This window comes from Tachysurus fulvidraco, chromosome 26, assembly GCF_022655615.1.
Source record: "Tachysurus fulvidraco isolate hzauxx_2018 chromosome 26, HZAU_PFXX_2.0, whole genome shotgun sequence".
Lineage (NCBI taxonomy): Eukaryota > Metazoa > Chordata > Actinopteri > Siluriformes > Bagridae > Tachysurus > Tachysurus fulvidraco.
In genome coordinates this window covers 1840720-1864392 of record NC_062543.1, presented here as the reverse complement: position 1 = coordinate 1864392, position 23673 = coordinate 1840720, and the positions used below count along the sequence as shown (strand labels likewise).

Below are 23673 nucleotides of genomic sequence, written 5' to 3'. Positions count from 1 at the left end.
TATGCCCCTCCTGACTCCTACACTATAGATCTACACCTCCCTCAGATTCTCTGCAGCAGAAAAGTGATAGAAAATAATAAGAAACTTCTGAACAACTTTTGTCTGTTGCTGAGATTTGATTCTCCGTCGAAAAAAGTTCCAGTAAAGGTCTGATAACCGTAACCAGAAATTAGACAGTTAATTAGAAATTACACCAAAGGGCTGATGAACTTTCGAATCCGATTGGTCGGAAGAGGCAAATCAGCACTTTTTTATTAATACGTTAGTGTTGCTATAGCAACAGCTCACTCCCATGGAAGTCTATAGCAGACTCTCCCTAGAAAGCACTTTACATGGGTTCTTTTACTAAAAAGGATAGGATTTAAATAAAAAAAGGTGGTGTAAAAAAAGTGTATTTTATTTCCTGGAATTATATATATATACATTATATATTACATTTACATTTAGTTTAAAATATTTAAATACACTGTAATTAAAACTTACAGTTCTTAAGATGTTAAGGTGAATAAATGAAGCGGAACATTTTAGAAAGAAAGGAAACAAAAAAAAGAAGACTTTCATGTGGTGGAAAACTTCAGACCTCGGACCGTTTTAAAAAAAAAAAATGACCATATGGAAGTTTCTACACATCTTTAAATAAGATCAGGTGTAGCTGTTACTATAGAAACGATAACGGAGTAACGTATTACAAGCTGCACTATTGTCTTCCGTTATAAAACGATGAGTCATCTTCTGACCAATCAGAGTCCTCGGTTCGACAACGGATAATAGACTGTAGACAGTGAAGTTAAAGGCAATCAGGTATCTAATAAAAAGTGCTCTGATCTTCTGCCTACTGAGAGAGAGAGAGAGAGAGAGAGAGAGAGAGAGAGAGAGAGAGAGAGAGAGAGAGAGAGAGGGAGAGGGAGAGAGAGAGAGACAGAGAGACAGAGAAAGAGAGACAGAGACAGAGAGAAAGAGAGAAAGAGAGAGAGAGAAAGAGAAAGAGAGACAGAGAAAGGGAGAAAGAGAGAGAGAGAGAAAGAGAGAGAAAGAGAGAGACAGAGAAAGAGAGAAAGAGAGAGAGAGACAGAGAGAGAGAGACAGAGAGACAGAGAAAAAGAGAAATAAAGAGAGAGAGAGAGAGAGAGAGAGAAAGCGAGAAAGAGAAAGGGAGAGAAAGAGAGAGAGAGAGAGAGAGAGAGAAAGCGAGAAAGAGAAAGGGAGAGAAAGAGAGAGAGAGAGGGAGAGAGAGAAAGAGAGAGAGAGAGAGAGAGAGAGAGAGAAATAGAAAAAGAGAGAGAGAAATAGAAAGAGAGAGAGAGAGAGAGAGAGAGAGAGAGAGAGAGAGAGAGAGAGAGAGAGAGAGAGAGAGAGAGAGTCTTTTAACCTTAAGCTTTTTACCCTGAAGCAATCTTCCTCTAAGAACGCATCTGCCACTCAGACATAAAAGCAATTTTGAGTGGGCTGATCGAAGGCAATCAAGATGATTATATTTCTATAAAAAATGTATTGCAGTTCATCTTGCACCTGTCAAAGCAACGTCAACGAAGGCACAGGCGACCATCATGTGATCGTAATTTCATTTCTGTATATTGTTCTGTACACACATCACCGCTAAGCAGAAAGAAGAACAATAAGCCTACGGTTTTTATCTCAATGCATTTATTTTATTACACTACACTATTTTCCCTCTGTTACTTTGGTACACTTTCTCATTTCTTCTTATCGTAAGGTTTTAATACCTGCACTTTAAGAGTTAAGAGCTGCTGTGATAAGTACATTTCTTATTTATTTATCTATTTTCATCCAAAGCTACGACATCTACGCGTATTCACTTGTCGGCCCGCAGGTCGAATCCCGCAGGGCTGAATAATTAGCGATGGGGTGGTAACAGTTACTACGCTTTATTAAAACATGATAAAATCTGACAACTTCGTTACAGAAAGGTTGAGTCTGGCACAGCGTGTATATTTTATTACACAACACACACAACACAGCAGCGTGGATCGTTGAGGGAAAGTAAAATGTCCAAAAAAAAAAAAAAAAAACAAGCAAACATAGGAAATGTTATAGATTCACTTAGTGACATCACGTTTCCCATGATTCATAGCGCAGTCGGCATTCTGTGGGGTCGACAAGAAGCATTTTTTCTCCTCAGAGAAAAAAGTTGGTTCGGATCACATAGTAACAGTTAATTTAATGTTCCTTATTTTTATTCATTCATTCATTCATTCATCTTCTACCGCTTATCCGAACTTCTCGGGTCACGGGGAGCCTGTGCCTATCTCAGGCGTCATCGGGCATCGAGGCAGGATACACCCTGGACGGAGTGCCAACTGATTATAACGCTCACCTGCTCACATACACACCCGTCTGCCGACTGACACCATCCACACTATGGCGGATGTCCCTAGCATACGGGTAAAAAAAACGGCATGAACATAAAAGTAAAATATTTTGACTTCTTTTTCTCAGAGTAAAGAAAAGTTCTTGCAGAGTTTGTGTGTCAGGAGAGAAAAAGAACAGAGTTTGTGTAAGTTATCGGAGAAAAGTGAGCTGAGAGTGAAGCCTCGTGGGAGGTGTGTGTGTGTGTGTGTGTGTGTGTGTGTGTGTGTGTGTGTGTGTAGGTATGGAGGCGTAGCAGCGCTTGCACTCGTTTACATTCGGGTATAGATTTTTGTAGGAAATCAGCGGAAGGAAAAAAACGACGTAAGATGGATCAACGAGCCGAGGGCGCGACCTGAAGGAACCGGAAATGAGCCGCTACATGAGGAACGAGGGGATCAGGAGCACAGAGGAAGATCCTGAAAGGCCAAAAGTTTTCTCGTGTCCGTGTCGACGACCGAACGTCTTCCTCGTGTCTCACTCCACAGTGGTGTTAATATGAAGCTCGTATGAAAGTAGACACTCGGGACTTTATAAGAGTTTATAGAGTTTCATCACTATTTCTGTTTTTCTCTACAACACTAGAGGTGATAGATTCATACGGTTCGTTTGTTTCCACACTGATGTTTGTATCTTCAGAGTAAATGTTGATATCAAACCCAGTTCTGCTCTCTGAGACGCTCTGAGTGTTTGTTCATCTAAAAAGCAGCTCAGGTTTCTCTTCAACACTAAAAGTCAGTGTAAGGTTATAAACAGAGGGACGAACACACGTCTAAAACACGCTGAGAGAACAACAGAGTCCTGACTCACTTTAGATCTGACTCACTTTAGATCAGACTCACTTTAGATCTGACTCACTTTAAATCAGACTCACTTTAGATCTGTTTCACTTTAGATCTGACTCACTTTAGATAAGACTCACTTTAGATCTGACTCACTTTAGATCTGACTCACTTTAGATCTGACTCACTTTAGATCAGACTCACTTTAGATCAGACTCACTTTAGATAAGACTCACTTTAGATCTGACTCACTTTAGATCTGACTCACTTTAGATCTGACTCACTTTAAGATCTGACTCACTTTAGATCAGACTCACTTTAGATCAGACTCACAGACACGACATCAGACGCTTCTTTATACTGAATGAAGATGTCCCATCGGTCCGTGTTCCGTTCCTCAGGTGGACACTTATAACAGTCTCCTGCACTGCACTATGAGCTGATTGTCACAGAAAACACAAACAGACAGTTTGTGATTAAAAACTTTTCATGTCCACGGTTCGAGGAAAGCCTTTAGCAAACACGGTTACTAAGGAGACAGGGAGCCAAATATAGCCCCCGGGAGCTACGGCCTCATGTTTACTTCCATCAGAGAGGACGGGCATTAATGTCGATACACGTAAACACTTCACGATGTGAAGTCATGATGAACTGAAACAATGAAAAGAATCGTCTGAATAAGAGCCTCGGGGCAGTTTTAACACCTCTGAGGTACCAGACTGCACACAGAGCACTGAGTCGCATGACCCTGAGTCACATCACCCTGAGTCACGTCACCCTGAGTCACGTCACCCTGAGTCGCATGACCCTGAGTCACATCACCCTGAGTCACGTCACCCTGAGTCACGTCACCCTGAGTCGCATGACCCTGAGTCGCATGACCCTGAGTCACATCACCCTGAGTCACGTCACCCTGAGTCACGTCACCCTGAGTCGCATGACCCTGAGTCGCATGACCCTGAGTCACATCACCCTGAGTCACGTCACCCTGAGTCACGTCACCCTGAGTCGCATGACCCTGAGTCGCATGACCCTGAGTCACATCACCCTGAGTCGCATGACCCTGAGTCACATCACCCTGAGTCGCATGACCCTGAGTTGTATGACCCTGAGTCACATCACCCTGAGTCGCATGACCCTGAGTCGCGTCACCCTGAGTCACGTCACCCTGAGTCGCATGACCCTGAGTCGCATGACCCTGAGTGGCATCACCCTGAGTCGCGTCACCCTGAGTCACATCACCCTGAGTCACATCACCCTGAGTCACGTGACCCTGGGACAGCCAATCCTAAACGGCGAAACGTGGGACACGTTGTGTGTTTGTGAGTTTCACAATATTCCTGAACGGATTCTAACTACCCCACATCATGACCCCTGTACCAGAGGCAAAACGCATGAGGTTTCAGCACCAAACCCAGAACGGTGCATTTAAATGTAGAATTTCTGGAATTTTCTATTTGTTTTTTTGTTTTTTTTCTCAGTCTAAAAATGCTGCACCTGAAACCGCTGATGAGGAGATTTGTGTAGATCTAAAGATCTTAGAATGAATAAACGAAACAAAATTTTTAGAAGGAAGAAAGAAAGAAAGAAAGAAAGAAAGAAAGAAAGAAAGAAAGAAAGAAAGAAAGAAAGAAAGAAAGAAAGAAAGAAAGATATTAATGAACAAACAAAAACAAACACATGGTCAGTATAATGAACAGGAACTTAGTGACCTTTGAGAGATGAAGAGAAACCTGACAGATCTCTCTCTCTCTCTCTCTCTCTCTCTCTCTCTCTCTCTCTCTCTCTCTCTCTCTCTAACTCTCTAGCTCCCCCCCTCTCTCTCTCTTGCTCTCTCGCTCCCCCCTCTCTCTCTCGCTCCCTCTCTCTCTCTCTCGCTCCCCCTCTCTCTCTCTCTCTCTCTCTCTCTCTCTCTCTCTCTCGCTCTCTCTCACACTCTCACGCTTGCTTTCTCTCTGCTCTATTACACCAAGGTTACAGTGTAAAGGACTCATTTATGACCTGATACTGTCCACACACACACACACACACACACACACACACACACACACACACACACACACACACACACACACACACACACACACACACACCACTTATCTCTGTAGTGAAGGAAGCAGCCTGCATCATTTCTGTATCATTTGATGTTTTCTCACTTGTACAAAACTCTTGTAAATTCCACTGCACTGAAATTCTGCCTGAATAAATTTGTATTCATTTTTATTATTATTACCTAAACACACACACACACACACACACACACACACACACACACACACACACACACACACACACACACACACACAAACACACACCTTATTGATTTCATCAGGTGCTGTTTAGTCCTTACTGAAATGATGGCAATTTTCTCAAAACCACTTTGCTTAACATTAACATACATGAAATTCTCTCTCTCTCTCTCTCTCTCTCTCTCTCTCTCTCTCTCTCTCTCTCTCTCTCTCTCTCTCTCTCTCCCTCTCTCTCTCTCACACACACACACACACACACACACACACACACACACACAGCTCAATGATAATCTTATTTCCTTTAGTGTTCCATAGCTTTTGGTTCTGAAGAAAGAAAGAAAGAAAGAAAGAAAGAAAGAAAGAAAGAAAGAAAGAAAGAAAGAAAGAAAGAAAGAAAGAAAGAATAATAAAAGTTCTTTTTGCTTTAAACCTTTAAAAGTTTTCTCCATTCAACCCAAAGCTACAATATCAGACGTGAGTTGAACAGATCACGTAAACAGGAACGCATCCATCAGCTGCTGCTCTGATCTCCACCTTTCATCATTGTTATCATCACATCACAGCATGACAAATGAACCAGTGACATTTCAAAGCAGACTTTCTGCAACGCCGCTGCCCCTTCCTTCAATTAGTCCCCCATCCAATCAGAGCTGCAGATCTACGCCGTGGCCTTTCAGTAACGTGGCCTCGAAGGCAACAATGACGTGATGTTCATATTTGATTAAAAGTGGCCTGACCTCAGAGCCGAGTGGTTTATCCGGGTGACGTAGCGTGGCACAGTGTGATCGCCATGACGACGCTTACAGGTTCATTCATATGAACATTTCTAAAGATTCCTTCAAAAACTAACCTTTATATCTGACTTCATATCCTACCTTATGATTGTTCCCCGTAGCTTGGGGTAACTTTATCATTTGAGTTCAATTTACTGCCTATTATTAGCATGACTGTAGTCTACAATGTCACCCAGGCTGATCGCTGAAGTGTCGAGCTCTTCTGACTCGTGAAAGATCACAATGATCAAATATCCATCAATAATAATATAGATCTATTTTTTCCTAGTTTGTCTCAGAATCGTGTCACCAGCTAGGACGAGCTGATGAACAAATTGCTGTAGCAATCAAATGAATCGACTGTGGCTAAGAAACAAATCAATGCTGATTGCAGACTGTATTCTAAAACTTAACGTCCAGTTGTCTGATTGACTTGAGTGAGGACACGGAGTGAGAGACGAATCACTCTGAGAGACACATGCTGAGAGACACATTTGTTACTGATGATGTGCCAGGTTTGTCCCAAAGTCCAGCAAGTCTGTCTGTTATACTATAGTTTGTGGGTGTGGCCTGTCTGTTATACTGTGGTTTGTAGGTGTGGCATGTCTGTTATACTGTAGTTATACTGTGGGTGTGGCCTGTCGGTTATACTGTAGAATGTGGGTGTGGTCTGTCTGTTATACTGTGGTTTGTAGGTGTTGTCTGTCAGTTATACTGTAGTTTGTGGGTGTGGTCTGTCTGTTATACTGTAGTTTGTGGGTGTGGCCTGTCAATTATACTGTAGAATGTGGGTGTGGTCTGCCTGTTATGCTGTAGTTTGTAGGTGTGGTCTGTCTGTTATACTGTAAAATCTGGGTGTGGTCTTTCTGTTATACTGTAGTTTGTGGGTGTGGTCTGTCTGTTATACTGTAGTTTGTAGGTGTGGTCTGTCTGTTATACTGTAGTTTGTAGGTGTGGCATGTCTGTTATACTGTAGTTTGTGGGTGTGGCCTGTCGGTTATACTGTAGAATGTGGGTGTGGTCTGTCTGTTATACTGTGGTTTGTAGGTGTTGTCTGTCAGTTATACTGTAGTTTGTGGGTGTGGTCTGTCTGTTATACTGTAGTTTGTGGGTGTGGCCTGTCAGTTATACTGTAGAATGTGGGTGTGGTCTGTCTGTTATGCTGTAGTTTGTAGGTGTGGTCTGTCTGTTATACTGTAAAATCTGGGTGTGGTCTTTCTGTTATACTGTAGTTTGTGGGTGTGGTCTGTCTGTTATACTGTAGTTTGTAGGTGTGGTCTGTCTGTTATACTGTAGTTTGTGGGTGTGGTCTGTCTGTTATACTGTAGTTTGTGGGTGTGGTCTGTCTGTTATACTGTAGTTTGTGGGTCTGGTCTGTCTGTTATACTGTAGTTTGTGGGTGTGGTCTATCTGTTATACTGTGGTTTGTAGGTGTGGTCTGTCTGTTATACTGTAGAATGTGGGTGTGGTCTGTCTGTTATACTGTAGTTTGTGGGTGTGGCCTGTCGGTTATACTGTAGAATGTGGGTGTGGTCTGTCTGTTATGCTGTAGTTTGTAGGTGTGGTCTGTCTGTTATACTGTAAAATCTGGGTGTGGTCTTTCTGTTATACTGCAGTTTGTGGGTGTGGTCTGTCTGTTATACTGTAGTTTGTAGGTGTGGTCTGTCTGTTATACTGTAGTTTGTAGGTGTGGCATGTCTGTTATACTGTAGTTTGTGGGTGTGGCCTGTCGGTTATACTGTAGAATGTGGGTGTGGTCTGTCTGTTATACTGTGGTTTGTAGGTGTTGTCTGTCAGTTATACTGTAGTTTGTGGGTGTGGTCTGTCTGTTATACTGTAGTTTGTGGGTGTGGCCTGTCAGTTATACTGTAGAATGTGGGTGTGGTCTGTCTGTTATGCTGTAGTTTGTAGGTGTGGTCTGTCTGTTATACTGTAAAATCTGGGTGTGGTCTTTCTGTTATACTGTAGTTTGTGGGTGTGGTCTGTCTGTTATACTGTAGTTTGTAGGTGTGGTCTGTCTGTTATACTGTAGTTTGTGGGTGTGGTCTGTCTGTTATACTGTAGTTTGTGGGTGTGGTCTGTCTGTTATACTGTAGTTTGTGGGTCTGGTCTGTCTGTTATACTGTAGTTTGTGGGTGTGGTCTATCTGTTATACTGTGGTTTGTAGGTGTGGTCTGTCTGTTATACTGTAGAATGTGGGTGTGGTCTGTCTGTTATACTGTAGTTTGTGGGTGTGGCCTGTCGGTTATACTGTAGAATGTGGGTGTGGTCTGTCTGTTATGCTGTAGTTTGTAGGTGTGGTCTGTCTGTTATACTGTAAAATCTGGGTGTGGTCTTTCTGTTATACTGTAGTTTGTGGGTGTGGCCTGTCTGTTATACTGTAGTTTGTAGGTGTGGTCTGTCTGTTATACTGTAGTTTGTGGGTGTGGTCTGTCTGTTATACTGTAGTTTGTGGGTGTGGTCTGTCTGTTATACTGTAGTTTGTGGGTCTGGTCTGTCTGTTATACTGTAGTTTGTGGGTGTGGTCTATCTGTTATACTGTGGTTTGTAGGTGTGGTCTGTCTGTTATACTGTAGAATGTGGGTGTTGTCTGTCTGTTATACTGTAGTTTGTGGGTGTGGCCTGTCGGTTATATTGTAGAATGTGGGTGTGGTCTGTCTGTTATACTGTAGAATGTGGGTGTGGTCTGTCGGTTATGCTGTAGTTGTGGGTGTGATCTGTCAGTTTTACTGTAGTTTGTGGGTGTGGTCTGTCTGTTATGCTGTAGATTGTGGGTGTGGTCTCTCTGTTATACTGTAGTTTGTAGGTGTGGTCTCTCTGTTATATTGTAGTTTGTGGGTGTGGTCTGTCTGTTATACTGTAGTTTGTAGGTGTGGTCTGTCTGTTATACTGTAGTTTGTAGGTGTGATATGTCTGTTATACTGTAGTTTGTGGGTGTCATCTGTTACACTGTAGAATGTGGGTGTGGTCTGTTTTACTGTAGAATGTGGGTGTGGTCTGTTATACTGTAGAATATGGGTGTGGTCTGTCATACTGTAGTTCGTGGGAGTCGTCTGTTATACTGTAGAATGTGAGTGTGGTCTGTCATACTGTAGTTCGTGGGAGTCGTCTGTTATATTGTAGAATGTGGGTGTGGTCTGTCATACTGTAGTTCGTGGGAGTCGTCTGTTATACTGTAGAATGTGGGTGTGGTCTGTTTGTTACACTGTAAAATGTGGTTGTGGTCTGTTCTACTGTAGAATGTGGGTGTGGTCTGTTATACTGTAGTTTGTGGGTGTGGTCTGTTTGTTACACTGTAAAATGTGGTTGTGGTCTATTGTACTGTAGAATGTGGGTGTGGTCTGTTATACTGTAGAATGTGGGTGTGGTCTGTTATACTGTAGAATGTGGGTGTGGTCTGTTATACTGTAGAATGTAAATGTGGTGTGTTATACTGTAGAATGTGGGTGTGGTTTGTTATACTGTAGAATGTGGGTGTGGTCTGTTATACTGTAGAATGTAAATGTGGTGTGTTATACTGTAGAATGTGGGTGTGGTCTGTTATACTGTAGCTTGTAGTATGTATGTAGCTTGTAGTATGTATGCAGCTTGTAGTATGTATGTAGCTTGTAGTACGTATGTAGCTTGTAGTATGTATGTAGCTTGTAGTATGTATGTAGCTTGTAGTATGTATGTAGCTTGTAGTACGTATGTAGCTTGTAGTATGTATGTAGCTTGTAGTATGTATGTAGCTTGTAGTACGTATGTAGCTTGTAGTACGTATGTAGCTTGTAGTATGTATGTAGCTTGTAGTACGTATGTAGCTTGTAGTACGTATGTAGCTTGTAGTATGTATGTAGCTTGTAGTATGTATGTAGCTTGTAGTATGTATGTAGCTTGTAGTACGTATGTAGCTTGTAGTATGTATGTAGCCTGTAGTATGTATGTAGCTTGTAGTATGTATGTAGCTTGTAGTATGTATGTAGCCTGTAGTATGTATGTAGCTTGTAGTATGTATGTAGCTTGTAGTATGTATGTAGCTTGTAGTATGTCCTGCAATCTAATGTCACTGATGACTGTAGAGAAGAACAGAAATGTTTGAAAATGCAACGTGTGGAATAGTGAAGACGTTTTCTTGAATTGTAGACTGATGCTTTAAAAAACCGACATAAGTACATTTAGAGATGAGCTTATGTGTGTGTGTGTGTGTGTGTGTGTGTGTGTGTGTGTGTGTGTGTGTGTGTGTGTGTGTGTGTGTGTGTGTGTGTGTGTGTGTGTGTTTAAGGGTGTCACTGTAAAATCCCTCCATTCATCTGACTCATTTAAGTGTCATTGGCGTCTGCCTGCTAGCAAAATGAGCGACGCAGCAGCAGAAAATAAAAATATTTATTTCTAAACTTAAGCCACTGGGAGGTTAATCTGTCTGAACTGACAACACACACACACACACACACACACACACACACACACACACACACACTTTTATAGTACATTATTGGCTCTAATCCTAGACAAAAGCAAGCAAACACACAGAGAAATACAGAAAGAAGGAAAAGAAACTGTACTCTCGTCTACTGCAGCACTGTTTACTGAATACTGGATTCTGATTGGACAGAAAGTATTGATTCATTGTCAACAGCTCAGTAGCTCTTACTGAACAAATAACTGGTGTTTAAACAGAATGAAACGTTTAAAAATCCTGTTTGAGGAAAACAATGCCAATTAATTAATAAATAATGTTTAGGTGAAGACAATAGATTCGAGAAGGTTGATTATGTTCCTATAACAGCATGACACGGTGTGTTTTGTTGCTTATTCCTTACTTCTACCTTCACTGCCTCCCTAAATCTTCTGTTTGTCTTAGTTTGCTTTATACAGCACGCAGTCCACAAGGAACATCCTGATGATATCAGCACTGCGGGGTTAGTCCATAAAGCGTCAATTACTGTGTGTGTGTGTGTGTGTGTGTGTGTGTGTGTGAGAGAGAGAGAGAGAGAGAGAGAGAGAGAGAGAGAGAGAGAGAGAGAGAGAGAGAGAGAGATAAAGCACATAAAGCACAGTGTCGTTCGACCAGGAGGTTCAGCTGTTACACCAGTGAGCAGATCTGTGAAGGACAATCAGCTTGCTGTCATCTTCTGGAAGCGAATCTTCTGAATCTTGTGTGTTTACAGTAAAGAGAGATACATCACCGCTTCCATGTACAAATAAACGAGTGTTGCAGATTCTCTCTCTCATAAACATCTGACAGTGTTGGAGGAAACATTAATCACATCTCTGTTCTCGCTGAAACATCGGGTTCAATTAAAAAGCAGAACTTTGTTACAGCATGAAGATAATGAAACATCCTGAAGCACTCTGCTAATGGTCCTCTTATAAAGCCTGCACTGTCTCTCATCTGCCGTTCATTCTGTCACTCATCCTGTCATTATGTCACTCATCCTCTCATTTATTCTATCACTTATTCTGTCATTCTGTCACTCATCCTCTCATACATACCATCACTTGTTCTGTCATTACATCAGTCATCCTGTCATCTATTCTATCACTTATTAGGTCATTATGTCACTCATCCTGTCATTATGTCACTCACCCTCTCATTTATTCTATCACTTATTCTGTCATTCTGTCACTCATCCTGTCATAATGTCACGCATCCTCTCATCCATTCTGTCACTTATCCTGTCATTCTGTCACTCATCCTGTCATTATGTCACTCATCCTCTCATACATTCCATCGCTTGTTCTGTCATTACGTCACTCATCCTGTCATCTATTCTATCACTTATTAGGTCATTATGTCACTCATCCTGTCATTATGTCACTCACCCTCTCATTTATTCTATCACTTATTCTGTCATTCTGTCACCCATCCTGTCATAGTGTCACTCATCCTCTCATTCATTCTATCACTTGTTCTGTCATTCTGTCACTTATCCTGTCATCTGTTCTATCAATTATTATGTCATTCGTCACTCATCCTGTCATATATTCTATCACTTATTATGTCATTATGTCACTCACCCTCTCATTTATTCTATCACGTATTCAGTCGTTTTGTCACTCACCCTGTCATCTATTCTATCATTCATTCTGTCATTTATCCATTCTATTATTCATTGTCACTCATCCTGTCATCCATTTTACCATTTATTCTGTCATTGACACCATCATGTCATTCTGCTATTCATTTTGTCATTTATTGTCATTCTGTCACTTACTCTGTTATTCCATCTTTCCCTACATAATTTATTGTCAATTATTCCTTCACTAAATCCATCTCTCATGCCATCCCTTTTTCTGTCATTCAGTCATTTACTCATTAACTCTATCCGTCACTCAATCCATCAATCCTGTCTTAACTACCCATCATTCCACATCGTCGTTAATTCATTCATTCATTCCAACATCCATCATTCTGTCACTCTCTCATCCCTCACTCTATAAATCATTTTGTCATTTATTCTTTCACTTCTTTCACCATCAATTATTTGGTCATTCATTCCTTCATCCACTCCACCAGTCGGGCCATCACTTCTTTCGTTCATTCTTTCATTTTCTCCATTAATTCCTTTGTTATTCCTTCATTTATTCCTGCACTCATCCTATCTGTCCTTCCATCAATTAATGATCCATTTAATAATCCATCACTTATTCCGTCACTCACGCCATCACACACTCAGTCGTTCACTCGTTCATTCTTTCACTCGCTCCATCACTTCTTGTCTTTCACTACAATGCGCTATAACATCCGTTGCTCTCGCTTCACTCGCGTCGCTCCCTCACTCTGTCGCTTCTTTCATTCTGTCATTCCCTCCATCGCATATTCTTCTGTCAATCACTGCGTTGCTCACACATCGGTGCTGATGCAGCACTCACCATTAATCAACAAATCTTTCATTCCGTCACTCTATAACTTTCTCTCTCTCTCTCTCTCTCTCTCTCTCTCTCTCTCTCTCTCTCTCTCTCTTTATCGGATGAACTGAATGTGCACAAACGAATGCAGTCCTGAGAACTGTGTACATTATTTCATGCTCAGGCGCACATCAAACACACTTTCCCCAAAGAAAGCCAAGGAAAGGTCAGGATAAAGTGACCCGTACGGCGCAGACGCCCGAGCGCTGGTTTGTAATTTTCACACCCTTCTTTCCGCTGAGTGAACGAGCCTCAGCCTGCCATATGCTTCCTTTTGAGTCTCGCTCTAATCCAGCGCCGTCCATTTGATTTGCTGCGTCTCCTGCAGTGCAGCTGGTAGAAATACATCATCTACAATACGAAATACATTTTATTTCTCTACACCACGGCGCTGCTGAATCCTGGATTCCGATTGGTCACAAGGTGAGTCTCTGCGTTTTCCCCTACTGACGAGTCATTCATTCATTCATTCATTCATTCATTCATCTTCTACCGCCTATCCGAATGTCTCGGGTCACGGGGAGCCTGTGCCTATCTCAGGCGTCATCGGGCATCGAGGCAGGATACACCCTGGACGGAGTGCCAACCCATCACAGGGCACGCACACACTCTCATTCACTCACACACTCACACACTACGGACAATTTTCCAGAGATGCCAATCAACCTACCATGTATGTCTTTGGACCGGGGGAGGAAACCGGAGTACCCGGAGGAAACCCCCGAGGCACGGGGAGAACATGCAAACTCCACACACACAAGGCGGAGGTGGAAATCCAACCCTGGAGGTGTGAGACAAACGTGTTAACCACTAAGCCACCGTGCGCCCCTACTGACGAGTCAAAATGCCAAATTGAAGAACCGTACAGAGAGTCCGGTTATCGTCTCCATAGTAACAGCTCAGTCCGTAAAATCAGCGCCGTAAGAGTTAAAGCGAGTACAGAGGAGTTTATTACAGGTGACGCTAACGCGGCTTCAAGCCGCCATCATACGCGCTTTATTCCTTCCTCCTTCGTGCGTAACGCTAATCCCAAACAGTACCCTTTTTTTTTTAAATTGCTAATTAAGTCGTCTACATACCAGAGTTATAAAATAAGGTGTCCAAAGTAGAAGAGGAAAAAAAAACGCATTATATCATTTACAATTTCACTAATGAAGCAACGATTCACTGAGGAAGAACCATTTTACTCAAACTAAACTTAATGAAAGCTTCATTAGTGAAAAAGAATAAATGGCCAAAAGCAATAAAAATACACCTGTGTAGAGACGCTGAGACAAATAATCACATCGACACCGCTAATTAGGAAACTCTCACATCTTGTGTGGTGTAAATATTCAGTGAGGAAAAGGTGTGTTGTTTATTTCTAAGCCCGAGACATCAGGTATAAGCTGCACACACACACACACACACACACACACACACACACACACACACACACACACACACACACACACACACACGTGCAAACAAGAACAGCATCGACGTTACCGTTCACGAAAAAGCCATTACTGCTCCCCTCTGAACGAAAGCTCATTTCACCCCCTGCGGATTTTTAGACAACATCTAACGCCCCCTACGCTGATGCTAGAGAAAAGGTCAGCGCTTCCACCCATGAAACCTGATATCTCCCATCAGACCCTTTCTGACCAATAAGCTCTGTTTGCAGGATTTAACACAACGCCTGGTCGCGTTCAGGACGGATCCGGTTTCAGAACCCTGGCTGAGTTACGGTACGTATCGAAGCGAGCGACGGAAATTCTGCACTGCGAGACAGGAAGTGGTGAACGGAATGTCGGAACTGCGATGTCGGAAACGGATGATACTGAATTCTCACAGAGACAGAATAATTACATGGACCTGATATTGTAGCACTGGTATCATTAAACGCTAATTACTAAAATACATCTGAGCGCTAACACACAGCTAATAACATGGTATTTATATAATTAATAAAGTTAGACTTTAAATGGGGACTGTGGTCCAAACGTAGAACCAATAAACACCGAAACAAACATGGTTAAAATAGATAGATAGATAGATAGATAGATAGATAGATAGATAGATAGATAGATAGATAGATAGATAGATAGATAGATAGATAGATAGATAGATAGATAGTTTGCATGTTCTCCCCGTGCCTCGGGGGTTTCCTCCGGGTACTCCGGTTTCCTCCCCCGGTCCAAAGACATGCATGGTAGGTTGATTGGCATCTCTGGAAAATTGTCCGTAGTGTGTGTGTGTGTGTGTGTGTGTGTGTGTGTGTGTGTGTGTGTGTGTGTGTGTGTGTGTGTGTGAGTGAGTGAGAGTGTGTGTGTGCCCTGTGATGGGTTGGCACTCCGTCCAGGGTGTATCCTGACTCGATGCCCGATGACGCCTGAGATAGGCACAGGCTCCCCGTGACCCGAGAAATTCGGATAAGCGGTAGAAGATGAATGAATGAATATTTTAAAATAAATAATTAAATACACACACTCCATATACACAATTACAATTATTTACAATTATTAGAATTCCGTTTTTTTGTTCTTTTTTTGAGCTCATCTGTTGCGATTTCTCCAACCACGTGCATTTCTGCAGCTGAAAGCTTCTAATCAGCCAAACGATCAGACAGCATTCACAGCTCATACAGCGGCATAACACACACACACACACACACACACACACACACACACACACACACACACACACACACACGCAGAGAAAAGCAATCCTTATCAAACTCGTTATCATACATACTGTAAAAATGAATAAAAGGAATGAACGATCCCACTCGCCGGGTAAAGGACACAAACACGTCCTTCTTCTTTCTCCTCATCAATAACGAACATGATTGAGAGCTAATTGTGGTCTTTCCCTCCTCACGTTCAGAGTAATTGGCAACCTACCCCCTCATTCCTTGACACTTAATTCATCTCCGCCCCTCAGCCGAAGACCCAGACGTGGTTTATTGTCTGTTTTAAAAGACTTTCCTCCACTGAGCGTCCGCTCGCTGCAGGTTTGCTACGCGCCTGATTACGACGGAGAAGAAATAATCTGAAAGTTTGATATATTTTTGTTCTTTTCTGTTTCATTGCTGTAAAAACTGGTGGCCAGTCAGGTTAGAGTTCAATACGGTTCAGCTTGTTATTGTGGGTGATTGTCTCTCTGAGCTATCGATACAATTATCCGGCCTCAGACTAGCCTTTATGAGTGATAGCGCTCGACGATCTGTTAAAGCTCCCTGGAAATAAATCCATGATTACTTTCTAATTAGGTTTATGTCAATCTCGTGGGCCAGAACATACGCAAGATATAAAGAACTAGTGATCATCTACGAGCTTAACACATGGGTTAGATCTTCTTAGTGAGCAAAAACAAACTAACATATAAATGCTAAACTCAAAAGATTAGCATAATGTGCGTGAGGTGAAATGTCCTGATTTAACTCCTTTAATTTCCTTATCTATCTATCTATCTATCTATCTATCTATCTATCTATCTATCTATCTATCTATCTATCTATCTATCTATCTATCTATCTATCTATCTATCTATCTATCTATCTATCTATTTGTCTATCTGTCTGTCTGTCTGTCTGTCTGTCCGTCCATCCATCCATCTATCTATCTATCCATCGATCCATCCATCCAACTATCCATCCATCCATCCATCTATCTATCTATCTATCTATCTATCTATCTATCTATCTATCTATCTATCTATCTATCTATCTATCTATCTATCTATCTATCTATTTGTCTATCTGTCTGTCTGTCTGTCTGTCCGTCCATCCATCCATCTATCTATCTATCTATCTATCCATCTATCCATCCATCCAACTATCCATCCATCTATCTATCTATCTATCTATCCATCTATCCATCCATCCAACTATCCATCCATCCATCCATCTATCTATCTATCTATCTATCTATCTATCTATCTATCTATCCATCCATCCATCCATCCATCCAACTATCCATCTATCTATCTATCTATCTATCTATCTATCTATCTATCTATCTATCTATCTATCTATCTATCTATCTATCTATCTAGGTTAGCAGGCTAGATGTCTCAGACAAAGGAAGGTCGATGGGATTTGATCCCATAGAAATAAGATCACAGTAAAAATGAAAAGTGGTGAATTCTGTAACAGCTCGTCATTTCCCATCAGACAGGAGACATTATCTGGACATCAGGTTACATCTAAAGCTACACGTCTCTTCTCCTCGTTTATTAACCTTCACAGATCCACGAGCGAGATATTCATGTATGTTTTTCCAATTTTGCTTCATCCAGTGGGGCACGGTGGCTTATGGTTAGCACGTTCGCCTCACACCTCCAGGGTCGGGGGTTCGATTCCCACCTCCGCCTTGTGTGTGTGGAGTTTGCATGTTTTCCCCGTGCCTCAGGGGTTTCCTCCGGGTAGGTTGATTGGCATCTCTGGAAAGTAGTGTGTGAGTGTGTGAGTGAATGAGAGTGTGTGTGCCCTGTGATGGGTTGGCACTCCGTCCAGGGTGTATCCTGCCTCGATGCTCGATGACGCCTGAGATAGGCACAGGCTCCCCGTGACCCGAGAAGTTCGGATAAGCGGTAGAAGATGAATGAATGCTTCATCCAGTCTCTCTCATCAGTAACCTCTGATAAAGAATAAACCAGGAACATCTCAGATCTGGGGGACTAGACCACTACAGGTCAGGATATTCAGATACTGCATATAAAGGGTCTGGGATGAAGTATTGTGGAGATGAGATGAGAAGCAGACTTGGACATTATTAGAAAGATTTACAACACACACCTTATCTCTGAAACATGGTGGTGATAGTGTCATGTGTAGCTGCCAGCGGATCTGGTTCAAACTCATTCTCACCGATGATATCACAGCCGACACAGTCTAGCTGACAGCTGGAGCGTGCTGAAGAATCCTAACCAGTGAGAAATCCAGTGACGTCATTAAAGTGGAAGGTAATAGCTTCAGAAAAGAAAACGAGTTCCCTTTCGAGGGAACTCGACGCTGCGTCAGTGCTGACGCTATGGGAACGCTCTCAAAGCGTCAGCATTCCCTTCTCAGGGAACCGGGTTACATACGTAACCTGGTGTAGTTTCCCAGCGCTGAAAAGTGTCAGATTCTGTTCACACAAGTCAATGAGAAGAATAAAACATCCATGACACTCATTTAACTTCCGATTATCATGGGCTAGATGGAATTCTGTAACGTTAAAGGTGACATCGACATTGCTGTTGTTTGAGCGTTTTCTACCAGTCGATTTATGTTAACTACGATGATACTACAATTGTTTATCCTACTCATCGTTAAAAGCACTATGCAAATAAATTTGAATAGAACCAGAGGCTTTTACAAACTTCGAGCACTTTAGGGCTGGAAAATGTTCCTTTGTCTGACCGAGAGAGAACATGACATCATCTTTATACACGGTCAGCATAAGAAAACATTTCTTGTTAATCTCTTCTCCATATTTAGCTAGCATGCTAAGCTACTGTTAGGCTGTTACTGTCCAACTCAAACGCTATTGGTTGTTGTGTGAATAGGTCAAATTCCCATAACTTCCTGTTACCTATTTTATTCATTAATTCATTCATTTTCTACCGTTTTATCCGAACTTCTCGGGTCATGGGGAGCCTGTGCCTATCTCGGGCGTCATCGGGCATCGAGGCAGGATACTCCCTGAACGGAGTGCCAACCCAACACAGGACACACACACACACTCTCATTCACTCACACACTCACACACTCCGGACAATTTTCCAGAGATGCCAATCAACCTACCATGCATGTCTTTGGACCGGGGGAGGAAACCGGAGTACCCGGAGGAAACCCCCGAGGCACGGGGAGAACATGCAAACTCCACACACACAAGGCGGGAATCGAACCCCCGACCCTGGAGGTGTGAGGAGAACGTGCTAACCACTAAGCCACTGTGCCCCCCCTCCCTACTTTTTATTTATTTTTTTGGGTAATTCGATATGGTTCAAACAACAACACCAACAATTTTGCATAAATCTTGCGTGAAATTTCTTCACAAACTTTTACTGGGAAAAATAAAACCTGAAGTGTGGCTCGATTTTTCATCACACTTTCCTTTCAAGAAGATAACAACTTCTATTGGAACTCTGATCTTTTATCATACAGACTTTAAAAACAGATAAGTAAATAAATAAATAAATAAATAAATAAATAAATAAATAAATAAATCGACATAAGACCAAGCTCTGAGATCAAACGAGGTAAAGTGGCTCCTTTTACAGAGGACATCTTTTTCTAGCCAGTTCGCTTGTTATTTATCCGAAAGCGGCAATTAGCAAAAGGTTTTGTTCGCGCTTGGCGATCTACATCAACCTCCTTCCTTTCGTTTAGCCACCCGATGAATATTTAACCATTCATAACCAAAAACCAAGGACTTAATAAGGTCTGCAAGAAACGTTGTCTAATCTCGTTGCCGTATTGCTTGCTTATTCATTCATTCATTTATTTATTTATTTCCTTTAGTATTCAATGTAAAATAGACAAGCGAAGCAAACGATTATAAAAAAAAAATAATAATAAAAAAATCATTATCTGAAATCTTTCATGAATCTGTGATCCGGTTACTTCCCCGGTTTAAAAGATAAGACACGGACAAGGTCACGATCCAAATATTCTGTGATGTGAATTAATCGAAGCGATAATGAATGCACAGCGGCCCGGCTCGGAGTGTGCCGAAGAGCGGGCGCAATGCCGAGAGGATCCACTTAATGATTTATTCAAGGCCATAGCCTGGCTGTTTGTCCACATCACTTAAAGGGATCTTCATCCTTCATCCCTGAGATAAAGGCAGATGTTATCGCTGCAGTCTCCAGACTTCTATGACTGCTATAATGAGAGCAAACAACTGCTCTTCTTAAGCAACATAAGCATGTTGAGGCTTGAAAGGATTCATGGTGGGTTTAAATATGTATTCTACAGTAGTCGGACACTTTACGGAGAATAAGCGGTAGAAAATTATAACCGTTACTGTTTTGTTTGGAAAAAGAATGTAGGTGTATTTATCTGACACAATAAAGATAAAAGAGAGTGGATCCGACGTGCTGTTAACGCTCTAATGGCTTTGGCACTTGTCGATGTAGACGGGTTTGTCACAGCAAAACAATCCAAAGAACTTCTAACTGATGATCTTAATCCTATCGTGAAACTTCATGCCTCAAAAAAACCTACCAGCTAGTCTCAGGACCATTCAAGACAACCAGGACAGCAGGAATTTTTGGGGTGAGTTCCTGCATGTTCCTGTAGGTTCTTTTATAACCCTTTCTAACGATGACTTGTCCGGTCTACTGGAACCCACTAATCCTAGGCCTCTAAATCAGCTCCATTAAACCTTGAACATTGAGATGATTCAGTATGCATCACCATGCCTCGTTTTGAACCAGCTCGATAGACCCCTGTCACACCCCTCTTCATCTTCTTCTACATGCTTACTGTAGTCATCCATATCAAATTCAAGACCTTAAAGCTCTCATACAAGTCTGTGTTTGAGATAATACCTCCTAATTCAAACTCAACACTCCACCTGAAATGATGTAAATCATTGACCATACTATGGCCATCACTGTCACCAGATCTTAACCCAATTGGTTACAAACCTCAAAACACTAACTGAGGAAATGTCTTTTGGGAGAACGGTTCCAGAAACCTCAAATGACACGAAACTATCTCGGCCCTCGTGGTGGCCCAACATTCATTCATTCATTCATTTTCTACCTCATCTCAGGCGTCATCGGGCATCGAGGCAGGATACACCCTGGACGGAGTGCCAACCCATCACAGGGCACACACACTCTCTCATTCACTCACACACTCACACACTACAGACAATTTTCCAGAGATGCCAATCAACCTACCATGCATGTCTTTGGACCGGGGGAGGAAACCGGAGTACCCGGAGGAAACCCCCGAGGCACGGGGAGAACATGCAAACTCCACACACACAAGGCAGAGGCGGGAATCAAACCCCAACCCTGAAGGTGTGATTCGAACTTGTATTAATAAAACCTACTGACATCTACATTAACTCCTATCAGATCTGCATGGCAACTCTAGCAGGATCAAAACATGTAAAAAATTCCTTTGAATCTTTGCTAATTCACTAGTTTTATTTATTTATTTATTTATTTATTTATTTGATTTATTTGATTTATTTGATTTATTTATTTATTTATTTATTTATTTATTTATTTATTTATTTTTATGAATACCTAAAAATTAGCAAACTCTCCAAAGTATGTCTTCCAAACTGATTCATCAAATTTAGGCAGAAAAAGATATTTATTTTATACACACACACACACACGCACACACACACACACACACACACACACACACACACACACACACACACACACACACACACACCAATCACATTCTGCCGTCCTTTCGGCCGGTATATAAAGTAATAACCGACATTTGCTGTAGAATCTTTTCATCCTGGCCAGTCGGTGTCACGATAACGTAAACTGTCTACAATTTCAACGCACATTTTTAAGCCTTAATGAATATCTGAAAGAGTTGAAACTCACCAAGGACATTTATGTATTCAATAATTGAAAAAGAGCTTCAAACAGGGTCATTCCTGACCAAAGCAAACACAAACCAATTAAAAACCTGCAGGATTTACTTTCCATCTCTCTTTCTTTTCTACCCAAGGTGTCACACGAGGCCAGCTAGCATGTGATGGCCAAATTGCTTTTGCAGAATTATAAATGCCAGGGTCAGCCGGTGCAGCCGTGAGAGAGTGGAGTCTTTAGCTTCTGCTCAGGCATATTTCAAGATCAAGGGTTTACACAAATAAAAAAAATAAAAAAAGACGTATCTTCATTCGATTAGTAAAGCTAAACCTCACCAGACGTGTCGGTAAGGTTATTCGACAGTTTGAACATCGACCCTTAATATGACCCAGGGCTTCTGATCTCTGGAATTGAAATTGCTTCCATGGTCTCAGTTTGTTGTTGGACTTCAGGAGCTTCGATCTCTCTTTACCTTAAAATCCGGCATCATCGCTGCTACTGTGCCGTACTGTGTGTGAATGCTTCGTCTGGTGGTTTCCATCTACGTACTTTTTCACCGCCGGCTCATAAACCCGTTCGTTAGCAAAGTTCAGATATAAACTACAGTTGAGGGAAGATTAGATCTGCACTAAACCGGTGATTTCCAATCCTGCTCATTTAGCCCCGTCCGGCCGACGTTATGTACGTTATAGAAGATGTGTTCTGTTCTACGATTACAGCTCGTTAGCAGTAATCAAGCTTCATCTACAGTAGAGGTCTCCAATAAGAATGCGGCTCCCGTGGGACCCGAGGGACCCGACGCAAATCTTGAGGGAGCGGGCGGTTTCACCTTTGCCCCGGGCGGGAGTGGGCGGTCATAAAATTTAGCGGGAGATCCGCGGGACCTGGTGGGATTTAGCGTGTAGCCTAATAATAAGAATGGAGTCACAACACATGACGTTGAGAAGATTAAAGCAGCTGTTTACTTGACAAAAGCCCCTTGGTGACAGTTTTGAGGCTCTACGCCACCAGGAGCACCTCTGGCACTTGACCTCGGCTTGAAAATGTACGGCTTCTCTCCAAAAACACAAATTATCTTGTCTTGTACGGGTGCAGGTGAAGGTAGAGGTGAGAAGACGCTGCATTTAACTAATTTGCTAAGCTACTGTCGAGGTTTGTTAAGATTTGAAGGGGTTGTGTTATATACAGTATATTAGCTGTTGTGTAAATCAGTTGTGTAACCATTGCCAAAGGAGGCAGGACGGTATACAGAACGAAATGATATGTCAAAGGGCGTTAAATATGTTCAGGAGAATAAAAGAACTAGTACGTAAAATGGCAAGTAAACCAGTAAAAGCCACAGTAGGTTAGAATAAGCTTAATTAATGTAAATCTGAAGCTGCAGCAGTTAGAAAACAAATCTCCTCTATCAATATTGAGCTGTTATCCCAAAGTCCTTACAATCAACTCTCTGGCCTTCAAAGTCCTCCACTGGGAACCATCAAAACCAGATCATCAGCTGCATGTCGATGGGCCGCTCTCGCTTGCTATCCACTCTGTCTGCATCTCACTTCAGATTCGGGTCAACAGCTATAATTAGCCTCCGCTTGGCAGGTGACTTCACATCCAGCTTCCCAGATGCACTCGAATATGCCACGTGTTCCTATCATCATTAGCTTTAGTTAAGTGTCAGAATGAGCGTGATTGTAGTAGAGCTCAAAAAATTGCTTGTTTGGGTTTCCAATTTTTAAGGTTCTGGGTAATTACGGAAATAAATAATTTTGGATTACATACAAGATGAACAGATTGGAATAGCAAATTTGTGGCCTCTAAAGGAGCCTAAGATCTACTTCTCTAGGTATTATTCATTCATTCATTCATTCATTCATTTTCTACCGCTTATCCGAACTTCTCGGGTCACGGGGAGCCTGTGACTATCTCAGGAGTCATCGGGCATCTAGGCAGGATACACCCTGGACGGAGTGCCAACCCATCACAGGGCACACACACTCTCATTCACTCACACACTCACACACTACGGACAATTTTACAGAGATGCCAATCAACCTACCATGTATGTCTTTGGACCGG

General features: G+C 42.0%; 1 protein-coding gene across 2 annotated transcripts in view; it reads right to left on the bottom strand.

The window, feature by feature from the left end:
* The window catches only part of LOC113636578 (astrotactin-2-like), a 369910-nt gene that overhangs the window by 224157 nt on the left and 122080 nt on the right, over positions 1 to 23673 (bottom strand). The window lies entirely within an intron of this gene.